Raw genomic sequence first — 10,824 nt, forward strand, 5'->3', positions numbered from 1 at the left:
TGAATCTGCACATGCTTCAATTGAAGTTTCTTTGTGCGTAACTTTGCGTTACTTAAATTTGCAATAAGTTTGCTCCCATGGTGCCCTCGGGTCACTACTGGGTGCATTATTCTCTTTGATATCACTGGTTTGAGAATAAAGTTCTCAGGGTCTCATATTATTGATATTATTCTGGGTTCGAATCTGTCAATCTGACAGCTACACATACATACATATATACATATATAATAGAAAAGATTGTACCAAGAAATATTTCAAGTTTGACACACATATAGAATATTATGCAGTACACAAACTAATCACTACTAAAATGTTCCTCCTGACTGATCTCTGTCACAATTTAACACTATAAATAACTGCACTAATCAGGTTATCTGTACAGACATTTAGAGCATGTTTAAGCTAACACTAATTAAAAGAAGACATAACACAAATATTCATAAATAAAACAGAAAATCAATCATATTCTTATAACTAAATACTTCTACACTAGTACATTATCTCTACAGATCACACATCATTAATGTTCATTCCTTTTCAAAATAATGGTGTACCTTTTTTACACATAACACATAGGACTATTAGTCATTTACTGTAGGAATATTTTTACATCCTTACGTGGATACAGTCCCCGTACTCTCCCTGAATGGGGATCTGCTAAGAGATAGTTACACTCATGTGGCACACTTACTATTCTAAAAGGTTCATTGTACACCAATTGCCACTTGCTATTCTGTTTCAAGGATGCCGAGGACTTAGGATGATTGCGTAATAGTACCAAGTCCCCAACACTAAGTTTTTGATTATTCGTCACATGTCGATTATGTTTTTCTTTCCTTTTCTGAGCGCACCTGGTAAGGACGCACCCTGCTTTCCTTATCTTCTCTTCTTTAGGCTCAGGAATGACTGGGACCTTAGGCAAAGGTGCCAGCCACTCATTCAGAACTCTATTATTATCCATTATAATCTAGTTTGGTGGGTACCCCGTAGAAGCATGTGGGGTTGCATTGTGAATTTCCAAAAACTTAGGTATCAGATCTGGCCATCTTGTGTGCTTACATGCAATGTATAACCTGAAAAATTTATTTAACTCTCCAAATGTTCTCTCTACTAAACTTGCTTGTGGGTGAAAACGGGATATTAGTATGTGCTTTATACCTTGTTCATGTAAATAGTTCTTCCAGGTATGACCTGTAAAATATGAAGCATTATCAGATATTATCGCTTCAGGCTTACCCACCTGTGTAAAATATTCTTTCCCTAACCATTTAACTATTCCACGAGCGGTGGCTGATTTAAGGCAGTATATTTTTAAGTATTTAGAGAAAAGGTCATATACCGCTAAAATGTACTTTAATCCACCCCTGGCTCGAGGGTAGGGTCCTGCTATGTCTATAGATACTAACTGAAGTGGCCGCTGAGGCACTATAGGATGCAGCTCAAACCTTGTGGACTTATTTTGAAACTTAGCTTTTTGGCACAGAGGACAAGTCCTGATAATGGTGCGAGTCTGCTGGCTTATTCCTTTAAAGTAACAGAATCTGGATAAAATCCTTATTGTTTTGCCTATCCCAGCGTGACCCCATGCTAAATGCGTGTGCCACACTACAGTTGGAATAGCCTGTTGCGGTATACACACGACTCCATGGTCATTTGACACACCTGTTTTATAATACAGAATATTATCTACTATTTTGAAATTCTGAACACTTTTAAGATTGGTTCCTTTTTTAATTTTGCTAATGATATCTCGCCAAATCGGATCAGTTTCCTGCAATATAGACATATTCTTATACATATGTAAAAAGTCCCTCCTATGTACCTTATCTTGTACTAGGAGTATTCGATATTCCTCCGATTATTCCAAAATCTTTGACACTGAGGATTGCCCTAATGGGAGCCTCGACAAGGCGTCAGCTACAACATTATCTTGCCCTTTTATGTACATAATCTTAATTTTATATTCCTGCAATGCTAACCTCCATCTTAGCAAGCGGGTGTGGTATAATTTGCAAGACATTAAATAGCTCAGAGCCTGGTGGTCGCTGAACACTTTGATTTCTTTGCCATAGATGTAATAATTGAATTTCTTTACCGCCCAAACCACTGCAAGAGCCTCTAACTCGGTAGCGGAATATGCTCTCTCACAGCTGTTTAGTGTGCGGCTGGCAAATCCGATTACATTGATTGTTGTAGGTTCGTTGCTCCTATCCCACTGAAACAAACAAGCGCCCAGACCGTATGAACACGAATCTGTCGCTATGCAAAATTCCCTTGTCATGTCTGGGTGTCGCAGTATGTTTGCATTCACCAAGGCGTTTTTGATAGCGTCAAATGCGCGTTGACATTCTTCTGTCCATACCCAGTGCGCATTTTTACGCAACAGGCTCAATAACGACTCGTTATTCATTAATTGATTTGGAACAAACCGTCTAAAAAAAGATGCAAGACCTATAAACGCTTTGAGTTGTCTCTTAGTTCTCGGGCTAGGAAACCCACGAATTGCGTCAAGTTTTTTGCTGTCAGGTTTGATGCCTTGTGGTGTTATTATGTGACCTAGAAATTTAATCTGATTACGTCCAAATTTGGATTTCTCAAGATTCGCTGTTACTCCCGCTTGCTTAAACCTTTCTAAGACTCTACCCAGTAATTCTACGTGCTCCTCCCAGGTGGCAGTAGCAATCACCAGATCGTCTACATACACTGTTACCCTTTGCAGCAAATCCGGACCTAAAACCGCGTCGAGGGCTGTTATGAAAACTCCTGCACTTACATTTAAGCCAAAAGGTAGTACCCTAAATTGGTAGCTCCTTCCCCCAAATATAAATGCAGTATATTTCCTCGATTCGGGTGTGAGTAGGATTTGCCAGAATGAACTTTTCATATCAACAGATGTCAAATATTGCACTCCATGGAATTTTTGAATTTGCTCATCTAAGTGTTCCGGATGTGTCCTGACAGGTACAATAATTTCGTTTATGTCTCTCGCATCTAATACTAACCGTACCTGTCCGTCTGCTTTTGCTACCGCCACCAAAGGACTACTATAAGGGGACAAAGACGGTTCTATTATTCCCCACTCGATCAGTTTTCTAATTTCTTTAGCTACTATTTCCTTCTTGGACCAAGGAATGGAGTATGAGGCTCGACAGTAGGTTTTGTGAGGTTTCACCTCGATATTGTACTGATATCCCTTAACAATTCCTGGTCGTTCTGAAAATACATCTGCATAATTAGATAATAACTGTACCAAATCCTGCTGTTGCATTGAATTCAAATTTTCGGACTGTGATACTTTGGTCACAAGTGCGTCCACATTTGCTTTTAATTGATCACTTTGTACGTCTGGATAATAGAGATTTTGTACTAAACAATGATTGTCTAAATGTAGTATCCACTGATTCCTACATTTTATGTTAATAGCATTACAATTAGGCACAGGTACCTCTTCAGATCTGAGCATGGACAATTCTATCCTCCTACCCGCATTCATCAAACTTAATTTTCCCCGAGAAAGGTCGATTATTGCGTCCCTTTCTCTCAAAAAATCTACCCCCAAAATGCAGGCTACCTTTAAACCCTTTTCTACCAGGAATGAGCACGCTATGGCTTCTCCCCCTATATACATCTCTACCCGCACTTGGAGTTTAATTATTTGTCGCTGTGCACTGATGGCTCCAGAGACTTTACAATTGTTCACAGGAAAAGTCAGCATATGCTTTTCTTTCCCCAGTACTCTGAATAAGTCCATACTCATGACACTGACAGTAGCACCTGTATCTACGATTGCTTGCACATCAATATTGTTAATTTTGATCTCTATTATCGCTTGTACTTTGTCTTTGTGCTCCTTTATGCATGTGGATGGTTCAGTTATTAATTCATGTCCCATCTGTACCCCGTCATTATACCTAAGGATACAGATTCCCGATGTTTTGTTCTGTGTCGGGCTACTCTCACTCCAAACCTCAGCCGACGATGGAGAGCGTATCTCGGCTGAATCTAGTTTGTTGGATTATTGCTGGTGGGTGGGTGTGGCTGCTCTGTGTCACTGACCTCCACTATGTGTAAGTTGTGTTGCGTCGGCCGCAACGGTTGCGCAATTGGCGCATTTTGTGGTGGCGGTCGGTTATTGTCGTATCTTTCACTGTTTTGCCGGTCCGGACTGGGCCTCTGGTTCTGTGGCCAAGTTCGGTTTGCATCGTTATAGGTATTACAATTGAAAGGAATGGGGGAAAGAAATACAGTAGAAGAAGAATGGGTAGCTCTGAGGGATGAAGTAGTGAAGGCAGCAGACGATCAAGTAGGTAAAAAGAAGAGGGTTAGTAGAAATCCTTGGGTAACAGAAGAAATATTGAATTTAATTGATGAAAGGAGAAAATATAAAAATGCAGTAAATGAAGCAGCAAAAAGGAATACAAACGTCTCAAATATGAGATTGACAGGAAGTGCAAAATGGCTAAGCAGGGATGGCTAGAGGGCAAATGTAAGGATGTAGAGGCTTATCTCACTAGGGGTAAGATAGATACTGCCTACAGGAAAATTAAAGAGACCTTTGGAGATAAGAGAACCACATGTATGAACATCAAGAGCTCAGATGGAAACCCACTTCTAAGCAAAGAAGGGAAAGCAGAAAGGTGGAAGGAGTATATAGAGGGTCTATACAAGGGCGATGCACTTGAGGACAATATTATGGAAATGGAAGAGGATGTAGATGAAGATGAAATGGGAGATACAATACTGCGTGAAGAGTTTGACAGAGCACTGAAGGACCTGAGTCGAAACAAGGCCCCCGGAGTAGACAAAATTCCATTGGAACTACTGACGGCCTTGGGAGAGCCAGTCCTGACAAAAAACTACCATCTGGTGAGCAAGATGTACGAAACAGACGAAATACCCTCAGACTTCAAGAAGAATATAATAATTCCAATCCCAAAGAAAGCAGGTGTTGACAGATGTGAAAATTACCGAACCATCAGTTTAATAAGCCACAGCTGCAAAGTACTAACACGAATTCTTTACAGACGAATGGAAAAACCAGTAGAAGCCGACCTCGGGGAAGATCAGTTTGGATTCCGTAGAAATACTGGAACACGTGAGGCAATACTGACCTTACGACTTATCTTAGAAGAAAGATTAAGGAAAGGCAAACCTAGGTTTTTAGCATTTGTAGACTTAGAGAAAGCTTTTGACAATGTTGACTGGAATACTCTCTTGCAAATTCTGAAGGTGGCTGGGGTAAAATACAGGGAGCGAAAGGCTATTTACAACTTGTACTGAAACCAGATGGCAGTTATAAGAGTTGAGGGACATGAAAGGGAAGCAGTGGTTGGGAAGGGAGTAAGACAGGGTTGTAGCCTCTCCCCGATGTTATTCAATCTCTATATTGAGCAAGCAGTAAAGGAAACAAAAGAAAAATTTGGAGTAGGTATTAAAATCCATGGAGAAGAAATAAAAACTTTGAGGTTCGCCGATGACATTGTAATTCTGTCAGAGACAGCAAAGGACTTGGAAGAGCAGTTGAACGGAATGGATGGTGTCTTGAAGGGAGGATATAAGATGAACATCAACAAAAGCAAAACGAGGATAATGGAATGTAGTCGAATTAAGTCGGGTGATGCTGAGGGTATTAGATTAGGAAATGAGACACTTAAAGTAGTAAAGGAGTTTTGCTATTTGGGGAGCAAAATAACTGATGATGGACGAAGTAGAGAGGATATAAAATGTAGACTGGCAATGGCAAGGAAAGCGTTTCTGAAGAAGAGAAATTTGTTAACATCAAGTATAGATTTAAGTGTCAGGAAGCTATTTCTGAAAGTATTTGTATGGAGTGTAGCCATGTATGGAAGTGAAACATGGACGGTAAATAGTTTGGACAAGAAGAGAATAGAAGCTTTTGAAATGTGGTGCTACAGAAGAATGCTGAAGATTAGATGGGTAGATCACATAACTAATGATGAAGTATTGAATAGGATTGGGGAGAAGAGAAGTTTGTGGCACAACTTGACCAGAAGAAGGGATCGGTTGGTAGGACATGTTCTGAGGCATCAAGGGATCACCAATTTAGTATTGGAGGGCAGCGTGGAGGGTAAAAATCATAGGGGGAGACCAAGAGATGAATACACTAAGCAGATTCAGAAGGATGTAGGTTGCAGTAGGTACTGGGAGATGAAGAAGCTTGCACAGGATAGAGTAGCATGGAGAGCTGCATCAAACCAGTCTCAGGACTGAAGACCACAACAACAACAACAACATCAACAGGTATTACTGTTCCACGGCCCCCTGGCATTTTTCCATCTACTATTGCTTGGTGGGCCTGTTTCATATCGGTCACCAGACCTCCTTTTCCGGTCATTATTCACCGGCGGACTATTGCCGTTCCGGTCTCTACCTCTATTCCCGTTTTGTACATAATCTTGTCTCCTATTGTTACCTCCGCCGTTTCCATTATTTGGTGGAGGCGTGTTATTTCGACCATTTCTGTAACCGTTTCCGTTACTTCTAGCCTGTTCAGAGGCTGCCTTAACATCCTCCTGAATCAGGTCAATTGAGTCCAGAACAGACAAGAAATGTTCTATGTCGTTCTCCGGTACGTGTATAAGTTTTTCCTTTACGTGTATCGGCAAGTGTGATTTCAAAAGTCTGATCAAATCCCGGGATGAAATCTGCTCGTCCCAGTAACGGGTCTTGTTAATGTACTTCTCAAAATATTTTCGCAAATTGCCTAATCGTGGAAAATACGGCTCTGGATTATATACCTCTTTCCGTAATCTCTCCTGAATACATGTTGACCAATATTTGGCCAAGAATGCCTTTTCAAATTTCTCATATGTGTCGCAACTGTCAGCTGCTTCGGTTGCCCATAATGCAGCATCTCCTTGTATGTATGACTCCAAACGCTAGGCAAAATGTTTTTAAATCCCTTGATAAACACTACAGGGTGAACAGATTTCTTCTCCGTTGTAAAGATCTGAAACTGTCGGTTTCTAATCAGGCTTTCTTCAATCACTATTTTGGAGTGACATTTATTTGTTTCGCTAACATTGGTTTCCTGTTCTGTCTCGCAGTCGCAATTTTTTACTGCTGTATTTATGTGCCTATCATTGTTGAACCTGGCTGGCGTGACACACGCCTGTGCGTCGCCGTGCAGCAAGCTGGTTTCCAGCTCTGCAAGACGACGGTTGACATTCCGCTGCCACAGCGGAATGTCAGTGTGTACCGCCTTTTTTAGGTCCTGCACTTCCGCATTGGAGCCTACGCCTTTGGCTTCAATTGCGGCGTGCACATTCTCATCTATTTTTTTTTATAAATTCGTGTTCAATTTTGTGCACTTGTTCGGACATTTTGTGCTCAATTACTTGACTTGTGTCAATTTCTAATTGTTCCATCCTGTTAGCCAGTACACTAATTTCACCCACGATACTGGCGTTAACCACCTGGATATTATCTACTCTGTCGCTCAGTTCTTGCACCGCTTTGGGTATGGTTTCGTAGTTTTGTCTCAAACTAACAATCTCACTTTGCATAGTTTCCAAAGATTGCATTAACTGCAAGTCTCTCTCATTCAAGCGTTGATCACGCTCTGCTTGTTTAGCATCACGTTCTTTATCGCGTTCTGCTTGTTTACGTACAAATTCAGCTTGGAAATTGAGCATGCGCTCGAACATAACTCTTAATGATTGCACTTCTGACACCTCACCACTCTCTGGTCCGTGTCTAGTGCTTGTGGGTGGCACAGTATTTCTACTATCAACTGAATCACTGGCTGGCAGTGGCAACATTTCTTGCCCTTCTGCCCCCAGATTCTCACATGGTACTTCCTGAATTACGCTACTAACATTACTTTGTGCCCCACTTTCTAACTCGGTATCACTACTTGCTAACTGTTGTTCATTATCCATGTTGATATCTTTCTGACTACGCAATCTAACCATAGTGAACAAAAGAAACAAAATCTGAACTAAATATCCTAACACTCAGGTTTCACTGACATAATCACACAAGAAATGGTCATTTGTTGAAACACACTTATTATATACTACAATGACTAACTACTTCAATGTCCTGTTATTTTAAAAAAAAACACTAACAACAAGCACACCACTAATGATCCGAGAACACTGCACTGAGGCTACTTTACTACCCACAGGACAACTACACTGTAGCTTTACCTTTTGGTGATCTATCTTGGGTGCAGCTGCCCCCTGGTATTGTGGTAGGTAATTAATTTTTCGATATAATGAGCTCTCTTCTTCAGCTTGCCTCTGGGTATATAGTGTTCTCATGCAAAAAATCATATACAGGTATTACCACACAATATTGGTTAGGCAATACATACAATACATGAAAAAAAATTATTGGTTGTTCTCCAACAAAGTTCGACTACAATAATTCCCTAGTTATCTCATGGGTATTTTGTGGCCACTGCATATTCGAGTCCCACGTTGGGCGCCAATTTAATGACATTTTGCCAATTTAAATGGAATTTCATTAAAGAATAAAAGTAAATAATCAGTTACCTTTTTTAAATTTTTTTTGCTTTTAGTTAATTTGCCTTTCTTTCTTTCTGTACGTACGAACGAACTTTGTTGTAGAACCTCTCATTTACGTGTGGTAATAAAAAATTCATTTACACGGAACTAAGTACATTTAAAATTACGTGAACTCATATTAACTGATTAAGAATATTTAGTTGAGAATTAAATCCTTTACATAATTCGGCCTTGGCACACATTTTCTAAATGCAGTGTTTTTTTTTTTTTTAATATTTACTGAATTCTTTCCCGGCGTTAGCTATGGAACACAAGACTGTCTCTATTAGCAGAAAACGGTTAAATATTGCCAAGCCGACGTTTAATTATCACTGATAAAACACACATCCCTATACATTTAAGTTATTTGCAAGAACCAAAATTGTTAAATTTCAACATTAACTATCCGCCTATGAATGCACAAATGTGAACTAATTTAAAATCCGTAAGTCTCAGGATCGCTGTAAAAGAAGAACATTTTCTTAATTCACTGCTAATTTTTATCTGTTCCCGATTTACGGGTTTGGTTAATTTTTCTTAGCGGAACAATTTTTTAAATGTGCCGCCGCTGCAAATCGTTCGGTCGCGGCACAGCCCAGCAACACCGCTAAAAATGCTGAAAATTCTTTAAAGAAATATTATTGATGACATGGGCAAGCTAATTTACATTAATAATACACACTTTTGATAAATTATAATATATTCAAACCACAACAAATATTCAACTCATATTAGTTGTAATTTCTCCTCTAATGGCGGCTAAATCTAGCTACAGACAAAAGACGTCTACCCATTCATAAAATGCTTCGTCATAGCTTGCTCTCGCTTTCAGCTCTACAGGGAGACAACCAAAGAATACTCAGTACGTGGTGCTTTTATACTACTGCTGACTATTAACATCTCTTTGTAATCATATAACATTATTTTCGTCTGTGGCTGAATTTTACATTTTTGTTATCGCAGATATTGACACATTTCGCAATTATATTATGAATATAGAAATATTACCATCCTAAATACAGAAAGAATATTACTACAGAAAATATTACAATAATAATGAATGTCCTTTACACAAAATTCAATAATATTTTTTGTTAAATAATTACAGTATTTACATACTGCTTTATAGCGGCGTATATGGTACAATTAAATTTTAGTTTATTAATAGTGTGAGTTTGCCAGGGAACTATCTCACACACAGAATTAGACCCACCAAGCTATGTAATAACGCAATCTGACCTCAATATTTACACAATATGACGTGGGAGGGGCGCGGAGAAGCCGCGTGGTCCAGGGCGCTGTGCCATAGTTCGCGCGGCTCCCCCGTCTTAGGTTCGAGTCCTCTCTCAGGCCTCGGTGTTTGTGTTGTCCTTGGCGTAAGTTAGTTTAAGTTAGATTAAGTAGTGTGTAAGCCTAGGGACCGATGACCTCAGCAGTTTGGTCCCATAGGAACTTACCACAAATTTCCCAATTTATTACGTGGAATAGGTGCGACTTATTTCGTACAGCGTATTTGTAATGGGCACAGTAAATAGTTAAATGATCTGTGTGAACCTGGTTAACGGTAGCAGAACTATGAATTTATGTAAAAATCATCTAAACAAGCGTGCTTATAAGAGCCGTTGGGTGCTAAGACCATGGTGTACCCAGACTGTTAGCATAACCCACAAATAAAAGGCATAAAATAGTCACACCTCATACAGAATGATCAACTGCAATTCCACTACCTCCGATTGTTCCGATACTCACCATCTGTTCTGAAAAGCATGCATAGAATGACGATATGTAATGTTCACCGAGACTGATCGTGGAAACAATTTAAGAGAACACCTATCTTTGCTCTCTGTCGAGTGCTATTGTGCTCCCTCCAAAGTACAGCTCCTTGCATTCGCCTGAATAGGAAAGGGATCGGAAGGAAATTAAACTGACTTATAAAGTAATTGAGTACAATAAACTGGAATCCATTTGATCACTTCCAAAATGTGGTTAAGCCGCGATTACAGGCACAACATACGTGCACGGAAGACAACGTACAAGACGCTACAGCACATGAAAACTTCAAACGGAATAAAGTCTAGATACCTCGGAAACAATCGAATAACGCACTTTGGTTATGAGTGTGAAGAATTTAAATGCTCTGCTATTCGGGTAGACTGATAGCATCAAAGAATACTCTCTCCACAAAGGCACAAAAGTAATGTTTCTACATAGAAGAAACGCTTTAAAGCCATGAAAGGTTCTGTGATATTCTCTACTTCAAACCTGGGACTACAGAACAAAAAACTCGGTACGC

Source organism: Schistocerca serialis, chromosome 8 (assembly GCF_023864345.2).
Source record: "Schistocerca serialis cubense isolate TAMUIC-IGC-003099 chromosome 8, iqSchSeri2.2, whole genome shotgun sequence".
In the NCBI taxonomy this organism is placed as follows: Eukaryota; Metazoa; Arthropoda; class Insecta; order Orthoptera; family Acrididae; genus Schistocerca; species Schistocerca serialis.